The sequence below is a fragment of the Callionymus lyra genome, chromosome 8 (assembly GCF_982586985.1).
Source record: "Callionymus lyra chromosome 8, fCalLyr1.hap1.1, whole genome shotgun sequence".
NCBI lineage: Eukaryota > Metazoa > Chordata > Actinopteri > Syngnathiformes > Callionymidae > Callionymus > Callionymus lyra.
Window position 1 is genome coordinate 12,866,347 of NC_141825.1, and position 13,380 is coordinate 12,879,726.

Consider the following 13,380-nt stretch of genomic DNA (forward strand, 5'->3'; position numbering starts at 1 on the left):
CAAATGCATGTTCAAGTGTTTAAAAGGGGAATAAACAGGCTTTCCAACAATAAAATAATTTTGTATTGTAATTCAAATTTAGTTGTTAAAACAAAGAAACCATTTTAGTTCCACAAGCCAATATGATAAATTACCTTTTTCTAATATTACATTAACTTTTTCCAGACAAAAGATAAGCTATCCCAATAAAGAAAAAACCCTGACCACAAAATTACAGACGTGCCATTTCAAATGTATCATTATAAGAACAACACAAATGATGTTTTCTTTCCTTTTACTGTGCAGTTGAAGCATTGAGTAGTCAATCCATCACAGAAGAGGGAAAACATAGGAACAAAGTTTAACCCCAAACCATCATAAAATGTATTAAGTAAGATTTAGTGAAGGAAGCGAGAAAAAGGTTGTTATCGCTGAAGTCATGAATTAGAAAATGGTCCCAGTTCATAGATATATAGTTTTAGGTTAAAAATCTTGCCAAGTTGTATGTATTCAAAATAGTGTAAAAATCTCTGCAGCAGCATATATTTAAGAAAACCAAACTAAGAAAACATCTAACAAACCACAAATGGTTGACCATTCAAACATACATGGATTTGCAGCACATTCATTAATATATATCAAATATTATCGTAACACTTCATCATTTTTATCAGTCCATTATCTCAACTTATCAAACACAGTTAATGTGGTTTGTAGACGTTGATTGTGAGTTAAAACGAACAGACTCAGCAAGAGTCTGCTGCTTCACCACCAACCTCAAACAATGCACTGTGAATCAGGACCATTGTTTGTGACACAAGGCACACTCTTTTAAGTGGCTCTCAATTCAGCCCGACCACAAATTCTAAAGTTCCCCTCCGAGATACAGCCCATGCATGGCCCGCCCTCCCTTGACGCCAAATAGCCTCTGTTACTAACCAGAAGTTCTTAACTCCCTCATTTTCCACTGCATTCTCTTGTAAGCAAAATAAACCCAGATTCACAGTCTCCTCAGGACTTTTTAACTTGTTATTATAGACAGTTCTCATCATAAATCTACCGTTTGGCAGGCCTTATTGTAACTAAAAACAAATCTATTTTGTGTTGTTTTTTTTTTTTAATCTTTTGGGGCCGGACTGACAGTAACTTGGTGGGAAAACTTATAATCTTTTGTGAGGAAGAATATTAGGTCATTTTCCTGTAATATCAGACCAGAAACCACTGTTAGTCAGCTTTGCTTACTTTTGGTTTGGGTTGCTCAAAAGTTAAGAAAATCAATACTGTGGTCTTCGTTTAGATTTTTCTCTCTTGGTTGTGGTTAGGACAAGATTTTAAATTTATACTGCAAAAAGAAGTAAAATAAAAATTATTGTTGTCGAGCGTTGCTTTTATTGTCAGCTATTTGTTCAAGTCTTAACATGAAAAAAAAGCAACCAGATGACAAAAAGATGCGATAATACTTAGGCTTGTCAAAAAATAGTACTTCCTCTTAGTTGTCAGATTTCCCTCCAGTGTGTGTAACCCATGTAGTTCATTAATTTAAATGTATAAACATAATAATATGACAATATTCACAGAAGCATTTTGCTGATGTTAGGGGCCGTCAAGCAAAAAGAAAGATGAAAAATTCCCTAAAAAAAAAGGACATGGGTCATTAGGCCGTGACATTAATTAAGCTAAAAAAGATGCAATTTTATTCTTGTGTAGATGAGTTTTTTTCAAAAAATGTATTCAATTAACTTAAAAAAAATGTTTTGAGGGATTAATATATACTCGAAAAATTCCACACAAAAAGGAGGGAAGTGTTATGTGAAAATGTAAATGAATAATAAATGCATTAGAACCATTTATACATGATCATACTTTGACATTACGAGGGCCGCATAAATACAGTCAAAGGGCCGCACTTTGCCAAGGTCTGTGCTATAGGATCAATACGACTTTGACCATGACTTTTTTACAGCATTCTTAGGACATTTTTATTTAATGAGAAATATTTGAATGGCTTAAAATTGCAATATCTTGTAGCCAAATATCTAATCTAGTATCAATACTGCATCCATCAATTTGGATAAGCCAAACCTACAATACCTTCTGAACTTTTTGAAAAAAAAGTGACAACTTGCATGACAGGAATCTGAAAAAATGTGGAGCTACTTCTTGGTCAAATTTATGATTTTGTTCGTTCAGTTATCATGTCCATCCTCTGGTATAGCAACATCTACATTTCATCGGCTTGAGAAGGGCATTATCACCGGATGTTCTATATTGTTTGCCTTGGCTATGAATATGGTGGTGAAGTCGGCACAAGTGGAGTGCAGAGGCCCACTCACAGTCACGGTGTTGTGGCAGCCCGCCATCAGAGCATGGATGAACTGAAAGTGACTACAACATCAGTCCCTGGCTCTAGATGGATCCTGCAAGGCCTTGAGCCTATTATCAGCTGGACACGGAAGGACTTCAAGCCAGCCAAGTCCAGGTCCCTGGTGGTGAGGAGGGGGAAGGTTACAGACCAGTTTCACTTCTGGATAGAAGGTGTCCAGATCCCATCTGTGGGAGAGAAGCCAGTGAAGAGCCTTGGCAAGATCTAAGTCTGCACCTTGAAGGACACCGCAGCAGTCCGATCAACAGCGGAGTTAGGAACCTGGCTGACTGTGGTGGATAAGTCGGGGTTTCCAGGCATGTTAAAGCCTGTATCTACCAACATGGCATCTTGCCATGACTCTTCTGGCCACTGCTGGTCTATGATGTGCCAATGACCACCGTCGAGTGCTTTGAGAGGAAGGTCAGCTGTTTCCTCCGGAAGTGGTTGGGCCTACCACGAAGCCTGAGCAGCACTGCCTTGTACTGGAGGAACAACAAGGTTTATGGTTACCCAAGCTAGAGAGGTGCTTCTATATAGGGACTCCAGCGACAACAAAGTCTCCTCGTCAGGCATAGAAATGAGAACCGGTAGGAAGTGGAAGGCTCACGAGGCAGTCAACCAGGCTGAGGCATGGTTGTAAAACAGCTAGCTGGTGGTAACTGTGGCATCCGAACGGGCAGGTCTCTGGAGCAATCCAAGACCGCACTACAACAAGTCCCAGGGAAAGGAAAGGCGACGGCTGACCCATGAATAAGTCCGAGAAGGGGTGGAGGAAGCCCGCTACAGTAGGACAGTAGGGATGTGTCAGCTCTCGTGGACAGAGCTATGGAGATCTGAGCCACACGGGATCAAGTTCGTCATACAGTCGGTGTATGATGTACTCCCAAGCCCGTTCAATCTCTTCCGCTGGGGCTTAGCCTAGACTCCACTGTGCTCTCTCTGCCAGAAAGCTGGATCGCTGGAGCATTGACCGCAGCGGGTCATTGCAGAGGTCGTCAGCACAGGGATAAACACCAACAACCAACAAGGCAGTTCATCGGTTTTATTAGAGCTGAGGAGATGCCACAGCAACACCGAAGTCGAGAGGGGCTGCTGGCAACAGCTTGGGACTGGCAGCTGAAGGTTGACCTAGGGGTACAGCTCAAGTTCCCAGAGACCACACTCTGGCCATACATAGTCCTGGTGTCTGAGACAACAAGGCAAGTGGTCCTGCTGGAGCTGACTGTCCCCTGGGAAGACTGGATGGAGGAGGCTTTCGAGAGGAAGAAGGCCAAGTATGAGGAGCTGGCAGGCGAATACCGAAGCAGATGCAACCCAATTCAGGTCGGGTGCAGAGGGTTTGTCGGCCAGTCTCTCATCAGGGCTCTCAAGATGTTCGTAGAGAAGGGACTGTAGAACAGGATAGCCATCAGAGACATCACAGACGCAACAGAAAAGGCGTCAAGATGGCTGTTAATAAATTGAGGGGATCCTTAGGCTACACAAGCTACTTAGACACAAGCAGGGCCCTGATCAATCCCTGGCTGGGTCACCTGGGCGAGGGTGTCTGTTTCTGACACCCGAAACACCTTATGAACCCAGAATAGAACACTGATGATGTTTCTTAGTTTTACCATGAATGTTTGCTTGAACTCCCTAGTGCAGCGTAATGAACTTTTGTTCAAGTTTTTGGGCGTATAAGCTCTCTGGTCTACAATGCTCGGCCTTCATTTCTGTGTGAATTGTTCGCAGCTTATTCAATGCTTCAAACTTTGAAGAAAGACAAACTTAATGAACCAAATCGTTTGTTATTATAATTGGACCTTAGATTAATGTCTCCATTAAACTCACATATTGAACAGATATTTCACAGATGTTTTCTCATCTGCAGTTGATCAATTATGATCTTTTTGTCCACTGGGTTCATTCATCACAATGAGATGTTTTTCTAACTGAATGGCAACAATGGTGTTGTTTTCTGGCTTTTAAACCAAGCGGAGAAGGGCCAAGTCGTTTGCTAAAGTTTAAAAAAATGAATGGTGACAAAACTAAGAAAACGGAAGCAATATAATTTTTCTCCTCTGAATCGATCAGATTTATATGTTTGGGAAAGTTTTGGTTTATCAAAGGTTCTTGACATTTTACCATTTTCAGCTCAAAATCGATCCAAAATTGTCCAAAAGAAGAGAGAAAGGGTTAAACAACAGCAGTTGACCGGCCTGAACTCATTGAACTCTTGGATTCATAACACAGTCAATAAAGTTTCTGAGTGAGTCAGAAGCAGTTTTTCATTCAATTATGTGTGCCATGTGTTCGGTCCAAAGTGCCGTGCACATGGGTTACCGAGGATACCCAATCTTTCATGCTGATCTCGATCTAACACATTTAGCTTGTCCAAACAGGACTGCGCGGGCTCCGCGTCAACAAATGTATGTGTTTAACATGGATCTGGGCATCTGCTCTGCAGCGCTGTAGGCAGTGGATCTAGTGTGGATGGAATGTGTGCAGATGTGTGGGCAGGAGGACACTTGCAGCTTTAAGATTCCAGGGTGAATCATTTGTTTGATTTGATTTCCAGAATTGGTACAAGCCTTGCCCTTTGTATTTTTCATGTTAACTAGTCATTTTTGAGGTAGTACAAGGTGATTTTATCTTGTCAATTACAGCTTTCCAGCTTGTCATGTCTTTTTTATTGGAATTGTACACCTCCCATTAATTCGTGTTTTTCTATTTTCTTCTTAAATAAACTATTGTTGGCATGTAGCTCCCTGGTGTCAGCCCAGAATAAAAACATGAGTCAGTTAACAGAACTGAATCAATAGGTATTTTTTGTTTGTGTTATGCAAGTTGAGGACTTAGCATTGCCTTATTATCTTGAAAAATAATTCTTCTTAATTTAAAACGCCTACTAAAATATACAAACTATTTACAAAAATCCCTGTATCACTCATGATCGCAAATACCCCTCCATATACTAAGCTAATGATTAGTATGGTTTGACATTTAAATGCACAAACACGTGGAGAGTATTAATATCTCTCGATCTCACAGAAATGTATATTTAACTCCATTAAATTGTATTCAAAAAAGAAACGCAGAATTTGAAGTACAACATGTGAACTGACAGTGTGAAGCTATAAACCCTAAAGTTAACTAAATAACATAATAATACAAATAATAGCTGATATGCAGCAACTCTTGGTTGGTTATAAAGTATCTACTGGGGATTTTGGCCTCCTTTTTAGCCCAAAAACATAAATGATGACCCTTGATGATAGTGTTCTGGCTATATATCGGTGATTCCCAACCCGTGGGCCTCGGCAGCCTGGTGGGCTGTGAAGGTATTGCAAGCGGGCCGCAAAATCGTTTCCAAAATGGTATCATTTTTTTGGGTGGATGTAATTATATAAAAATAAAAATACAAAAAACCTTGTTAAGTTTAAAAGGATAATAAACATTTTCAAATATTATTTTATGCAATATTATACATGTGACAAGGAAATGAGAAAGTATTATAATGCCTTCGTATTTTCGTGGTGGGCCGCAAGGGTTTTTGAGACTTAGAAGTGGGCCCTGAATTGGAAAAGGTTGGGGACCACTGGTCTATATGTTTCCTTTTGATAGGCTGGCATTCTGTCCAGGGTGTCCCTCTTGCTCTATTTGTGTGGCAGAATAATAAAACAATAAAACAATAAGTATAGGATAAATTGTTAGTTTAACCTTAGTTTAGTTAATTAAACAGTCTAACTGGATGGTGAACGTATTTTCTAACCCTAGATAATAATTATGATAGCCTTTAAAAAGCAAACTTCAGTTCTGAATTTTTTAGTAAACATCCAATATGTTCAAGTTGTCAATCCCACATAATAAACAGATGCATAGAGATTTATAAAATAAATTACTTTAGCTTTTTTTTCCACTCTAGTCACGCCTATCATCGTCATGTCATGTGTCCAAACCATCCAAGTCTGGCCTCTCTAAGGTTGCCTTTTAACAATTCTCAAATGAATATGCACAAAATCCTAAATAGTCTGGTTGTGTTTTATTTGAAATGGATCCCATGGTTGTATGCGCGGAGAGTTGTGGAACTCCAGTCGTCTCGAGTTCGTTCCAAGTGAATAATATTGAATTGGAAGTGAATCCAGTGCCATCTGCTTCACAACAGTCTAAAAGGAAATGTGAAAAAAAAATAGAAATGGAAAAGTTTACAAAAATGTTCGTGAAGCCAAATATCATCTGTTCACCACTTACACTCACTTCTGTTTAATGTCTACTACCCTACGATCACTTATCTTGATCCATCGGTCCCCCACAGTCTGGACGGTCGATTGAAATGTATTATTTTGAAAATCAAATTATCAAATGTTCTGTACTTGACACCTTATTCTTAATATGTTTTCTGTTTTTCAGCTCTGACATTGACCCTCCTACTGCCAACTGCACAGGTATGAATTTGTCATTTCAATAATTATAATCCAAACTTCAACAACACACACTGAGGCTGATGTTTTTCTAGTCCATCTGGGGTTGATTTATATCTGGTCATTACGTTAATCTGCAGTCCACCTCACACCGTGTGCAGATCCAATGCTGTGATTTTAATGGCTTTGTCTTTAGTTTAATTACATGCAAGAGTGACACCACAAGTTTTTTTGCTCTGGGATTTGGCAGCTTGTTTGCGTATGGATTGGACTTTTATTGGTCTGGACGACGCACAAACGATATGTGAACAGCCAGAGATCCATTTTCACCGCAGCTCAATAAGACCGGTAAACAGAGAGAAGCCGTAAGAGCCAACGCTCTCTACCTTGATTCACAGTGTGGTCTGAGCTTAGCGAACGCATCATTCTTGTTTGGTCCCATCTATCTTTTCTAATTGTTTTGTCCACCCCCTTTTTTTCATTTCACTCACCAGAAGCCACACTGAAGCATTTTATTTAATAAACAAGAATGTATGAATTGTTTTTCATTAGGAATGATGTAAAATCTTTTACGGCGGTCCCTGTGAAGCTTATATTGAAATTTGTGGTGCACTCTAAATCAGTATTAAACTTTTATGAACCAACTTTACTTATTCAAAGCGCTTGTAGGCATGTGTACGTGTGCACAGACGACGCGATGCCCCCCTGTAGTGTAAATGGTGTCAACTTTTTCTCACACATTTTAGATAATTATTTCACAGGTTAATATAAGAGCGGTGACCTTTTTGAGGTGTTTAAAATCAGAAATATGTACTATATGAAAATGTTTTTTCTGGGCTCCCTCCCTGTGGCTTGATGCTCCACATTCCGCTCATCCATCATGGACATTATGTTTGACAAAACACTATATCTGACCCGCTGAGGGAAATAAGTTAAGCAGTGAAGATTATCATTAGAGTTATAGTGCTTAGGTTTTTTTTCTTTGCGATTCCCTGAACCCGAGACATCCCTGATCATTCTTGAACTTGGTGACCGACCCACGGAAGTTCCATTATCATCACCGTCCTCGTCCTTCACTCGGATACACTATCATATCAAGTGGACTTGGCTCAGACAGGACACCCTGATGTAGATAAGAGGATATTGTGCCGTGGAGGATCTAAGTAAACCTGTTGCTTATGGAGAAATCAGCTGGGATGAAGAAAGATGGGATAGCAAGTCTGGGTCAGAGTGGAAATTTGAATGGACTGGAAACTGGGCTGGAGGCCACTCCAGCGCCTGCCAGAGAAATCCACTATCAGGAGAATAAAAGAAAAGGGGAACCGTTTGCCCCCTAAGTAAATTCAGCAGGGCTTTTGAAAGAATTTGCGCAGTTTTTAAGTGGTATTTGGAGATCTTTGGAAAGGAAAACCTTCTTGTTTTCTAGAAAGCTTGCCAAGTCTGACTGCCTTTTAATGGGATTGCAGTGGACAATCCAGGAACTACTGCCAGGTGATGCGATTGTACTCTGTAGTTCCAGCTGTGTAAACACGCACACGCATGCACACACCAATTGTCACTTCTGACCAAATAATTCTCCCGACATCAATGGAAATGGGCCTCTTACTTTAATAGCTAATTTACTTTACATTTGAGATCTGAACACACTGAACAACAAACTGTTGGCTTGAAACAATTTAAATAGGAAAGCGATAATTGCAGCAGTTGGCTCTGCATCGCTAACTGGTTTTCCATCAGCATTTTCGTCAAAACCATTTCAATGTCCCGACCGTGAAAAACAAATAACTGAAAATCTGAACAATTCAATATTTTCTATAATTTACAATAGTTTTTTTCCTAAAACTTTACATTGTTCATGATTTAACTTATAACTATTCCAAAATGGCTAATGTTTTAACAACAATTAGTTTAATCTTATCTTATAGTTACTCATGTCTTTGGAATTTGGTGCCTGGTCATTTAAGGATACAACTTCATTCCACCATTACAGGTTGAGCCTGAGCAAACAAAGTGGGGGGAAGCTTTCATAGCAGCCCGGTAGTTGCTGTACTGTTAAAGGCATTTGGATCCTTCAAAGCTTCATTGTTTGTGTGACCTAACGAAAGCCGAGACTCCCCGATGGCTCCTTTGAAAAGCAGATGCCGGAGATTGTTGCCTTGACATTTTATGGCTTGTTTGCTGCCAGAAAGATGCTTCTTTAATCTGGCCTCATGTTTTCCTTGAAAGTTTTAAATCAAGCCTATAAATAAATACTATTTTAAAAATGTAGACAAACAAGGTAAATAGACTTTAGTCACTTTAACTTAGTGGCCATATTTCATTTTGAGTGAATGCCAATTGTACCTCATTATGTGAAAATCTTCAAACTACTTGGAATATCATATGAGATGAGAAATAAATGACCGTTAAACATAACATAATTTTATCTTGACTTCTGAATTTGTTTATAACTCAGGTTTTGGTTAATAGATTATGTATGTATTTATTTACTCTCACTCACATTAATATACATATACAGACCAACTGTCCTTGTTTGGTTAAATGCTTCCGTTATGACCTTTTTGCACCCGGGGTTGATGCTGTATACAGTTTACGATATAATTTTAGTTTTCATTAGTTTAAAGGCTTATTTTTTGAGGAAACTTGACCTAAAAAATAGCTTTAACGTTTTAAAGTTCAAAAAACTTTTTTTCATAAAAACTACAGTTGAGATTAACAATTAACATAACGGAAATTAAATATATTATTGTAATCATTTTTGTTCTCTACATCAGTGGTCCCCAACGTTTTCCAACTCGGGGCCCACTTTTACAAGTCTCAAAGACCTTTGCGACCCACCTCCGACCCCATAAATACGAAGGCATGATAACGCTTTTTCATTTCCTTGTCACATGTATAATACTCGAAGGAAAAACAATATAATGAAAAGAATATTTGAAAATGTTTAATATCCTTTTAAACGTAAAGCATTTTAACATTTAAAACATTATTATGTTTATTTTCATTTTTATATAATTAAATTCCGCCATACCACAAAAAAATGATACCATTTTGTAAACGATTTTGCAGCCCACTTGCAATACCTTCACAGCCCACAGGTTGGGAATCTCTGCTCTACATAAACAAACTAGTTCATAAACATGGCCCTTATTTCACTTATAATTATCTACTACCATAGATATTTTACTAAATGTCAACGGCTTTCAAACTAGGATACACTGCCTGAATCCAGATGCTCAAACTTTAAATTTGGAGCTCAACTAAACCATGCACCTTTGCTAAACTATACTAATGTGATGCAAACTGTTTAAATGTTCCTGAATCTATAAATGTAAGGTTTAACTCTGAAGCAATTCAACAAAAGTGTTTCAATTTCCTTCCAAAGACGGAAACCAGACTCGTGGTGGGCTGTATGCCGACGTTACAACTGTCCGTTATTAAAGCCCTGTCCATCATACAAACAGCCATAAGATGTGGTTAAAATAACATCCAGGAAATAAGGTCTGACTTGGCGTGCAACACTGAAAACCAATATGAGGCGAGTGATGGACGTAGAGTCCCCGGATCATCCGTTACTGCCAGCGCTGTTGCTCCGTGAGCCACCGTACTGACATTCCATATGAGAATAACAGCCATCATCCTAATCTCAAAGGAGTTGAACAATTGACAGAATTTCATAACCAGGCGGTTATATAAGGTATCAGTAACAGATCTCTCTCAGCGTGTGAGCACATTTCTGTCATCTGTGCTGACATGGATTCAATCACACTGTGAGGGTGTTTTTAATTAGACGGAGGGTCACCCTTGGTCGTGACATTCCCTATTGTTTCAAGCGATGCCTCGGATACAGAATACTTCTAGGTGGAGTTTATAAAAGGAAATCAAGGTGTGGCGACAGGTCGAGGATGAACGACAGACAGACTGACAAACCGAGTTCAGTTTTTTCAATCCAGACTCGGCGTCTCGGGGCTTTTCTCAAGGATCTTCTCAGATACTGACAAGGTGCCACAGAGGTTGCACTTCAGTTCCCCCCTATGCGTGGCCGACCTACTTCACTCAGAGCTCAAGTTTATGTGCGTATAAACTGCACACGTCATGGATGCTGTTCTACTTCTGGCAATGTATGGCAACAGTGTGTGGGACCCCAAAGTGCTGCAGACCACATGCTTAGTGTAATGTGTGCTGTTTATTTATATTTATTTATGATACTGGTCTCATTCACATGACTCACACTGAGCTGGAACCTTCAGTGGGGCTTGAAGTAGGTTTTTATGTTTTGTGTCCTATAGTTAACCATAAATATATATATATATATATATATATATATATATATAATAACCATATATATATATATATATATATAACCATATATATATATATATATATGGTTATTTGTCTGTATGGATAGAGAATTAATGTTTTTCCAATTTTCATCATCACCATTCACCTTTTTTATATTTATTTATAGTCATTTTCAGAATGTTAAGATATACATGTTTTTATATACACCTGACTTCACAAGCTCCATAAGTTTACATTGAGCAAACATCACGCTACAGTTTTTTCTACTTGTTAACCCTTGTGTTATCTCTGGGTCAAGGTGACCCGTTGGCTCAAAAAGGTGAATAACCTCCACCATTGCATATGTATTTTTTGGAAGCCAGAGAGGTTGTTCACCTTGACCCAGAGGCAACACAAGCGATACAACAAACACATATGTTAACAAGCCACCGGGTCACCTTGACCCAGAGTTAATACAAGGGTTAAAAGATGTTTTTTCTGGGTTTTTCTTTGCCTAACTGATACTGAGTTAGCCCGATTTATTTTCCCTGGTATTATAAAGTTCATGCTAATTGTCATTATTTAAAAAAATATATGTATATGTTTTAAAAATGTAATTAAACAAAGGTCACATCCTGAATCCTTTCTGTGTGGAGTTTGCATGCTCAACAGAGATGCAAGTGTGAGCTTACTCCGGAGACTCAGGTTTACTCCCACTGTGCAAAAACATAGAGATTGACTAAGAAGTTGCATTGTCTGTAGGTGTGAGTGTGTGTATGAATTTTAATTTGTCTGTGTTCCCTGCATTTGCTGGTGAAGTCCAGGGAGTCCCTGCTCAGCACAGCTGGAATAGGCGCCTTGAATAAGTGGTAGAAAATGAATTTAGGATTTTCATTAAACAATTCTGTGCAAAAACGTTTTTGGAAATAATGACATCGTACAACACAGAACTACAGTGAGAGAAACAAACAAGGACAACAGTTTGATGAAAACAAGTGACAACTCAAGGGAAATTAAAAAATAAAAGGGGTTCAAACTTTTCTTTGAAAATGAGAATCATTTCTGTCCGTTAGTCTAGCAAGTCTTCTCAGTAAGTATTCTCAAAAGAGTGGCTGAAAATAGCTTTTTACATTTTGAATCTTCATTGCATTCTTTAAATATTGAGCATTTTTTCGTGACTGCTTAATAGTCTTTACTTTTTTTTTAACATTTCAAACCTATTCCAAAAAGTCCCCATAGGGCAGACAGAACTGTGTTGAGCTCGCACAATAAATCCAACCTTCCAAAAAAAAAAAGGTATTTTGTTTTACGATATGTATTCAAGGAGCAGAACAAGTGGTGAGTCGACCTTTTCACCCATCGTTTCTACTGTGACCTTTTGGCTGTCTCGACACTCGTATTTGAATTAGCCCAGATTCAGCTGAGTGATATACTGTGAGTGCAGAAGTAAAGGGTGTGAGGTTGAACTCAAACCAAATGCTATAAAATCCACAACATGTCTGGAAGGACTTGTATTTTCTGCAATCTGTCCATTCCCTCTCTTTGTTCTTGGAGTATATACGACCGAGAGAGTGTGTGCGCACGTCTCTAAGCCAGGTTTTTGTCCCCCTGAGCCACCCAACTAGCTGATTTATGCTTTTATTTGTCTAATGTATTCTTGGTGGGGTTCAGCAGCAACTACTTACCAACAAATCACCCTATAAATTGTGTGTCCTGTTTCGCAGACATAATAAACTATACATTAGTGGCTAGTAAAGTCCTGCATGCATTAAACAGTGTGGGAAGCAGTTCTCAGAAAGTTTAGGCCTGGAATGAACTGTGACCACATGTGTGATTATTTGGACAGTGAGTTGGAGTGGAGGGATATCATCCTAATCCAGGAAGATAGTGGAACCATTAAGCCGTGTCTTAGTAATGGAGAGTAATTTGGAATTAGGCACAGACGGTGACATGTCCATGTCTGGAATACCTCAATCAGAATGGAAAAATGGAGTGATATGGAATTTTCTGACAGGCTCTCATTCATATTCAAAAATTGAACCGATTGTGGAAAATGGGGAGCGGTAGCTTACCTAGGGAAAATAGGGATGTGGCTCTGGAAAAAATTCTTCAATTTCTCGCGTGTGTTTGTCTACTTCGGGGATTAAAACAATTTTTTACATGTGCCTTGGGTGAAGAATTGAGGTACGAGTCCCATTCAGGTTTTCCGATTATATTCGGTAAAAGGATTTAATTTTCTGCATGTGAGCAGGTGTACATTTGTTACGTCAAGGATTTGAATATGCTGGGATTTTGCTCATTGTCAGCCAGTGTTTTTTTTTTGCATTTTACAGCAATCACTGATTATGTCCTCGA

The 13,380-nt window shown here is 38.9% G+C and overlaps 1 protein-coding gene and 1 pseudogene across 1 annotated transcript in view; both read left to right on the forward strand.

The window, feature by feature from the left end:
- The window catches only part of znf469 (zinc finger protein 469), a 211,529-nt gene that overhangs the window by 22,966 nt on the left and 175,183 nt on the right, over positions 1-13,380 (forward strand). The window contains exon 2 of the mRNA XM_087797242.1: positions 6,734-6,768. The gene's annotated coding sequence lies outside the window, so the exon portion shown is untranslated. The remainder of the gene's footprint in view (positions 1-6,733; positions 6,769-13,380) is intronic.
- On the forward strand, positions 2,125-3,808 carry LOC148073693 (uncharacterized; annotated as a pseudogene).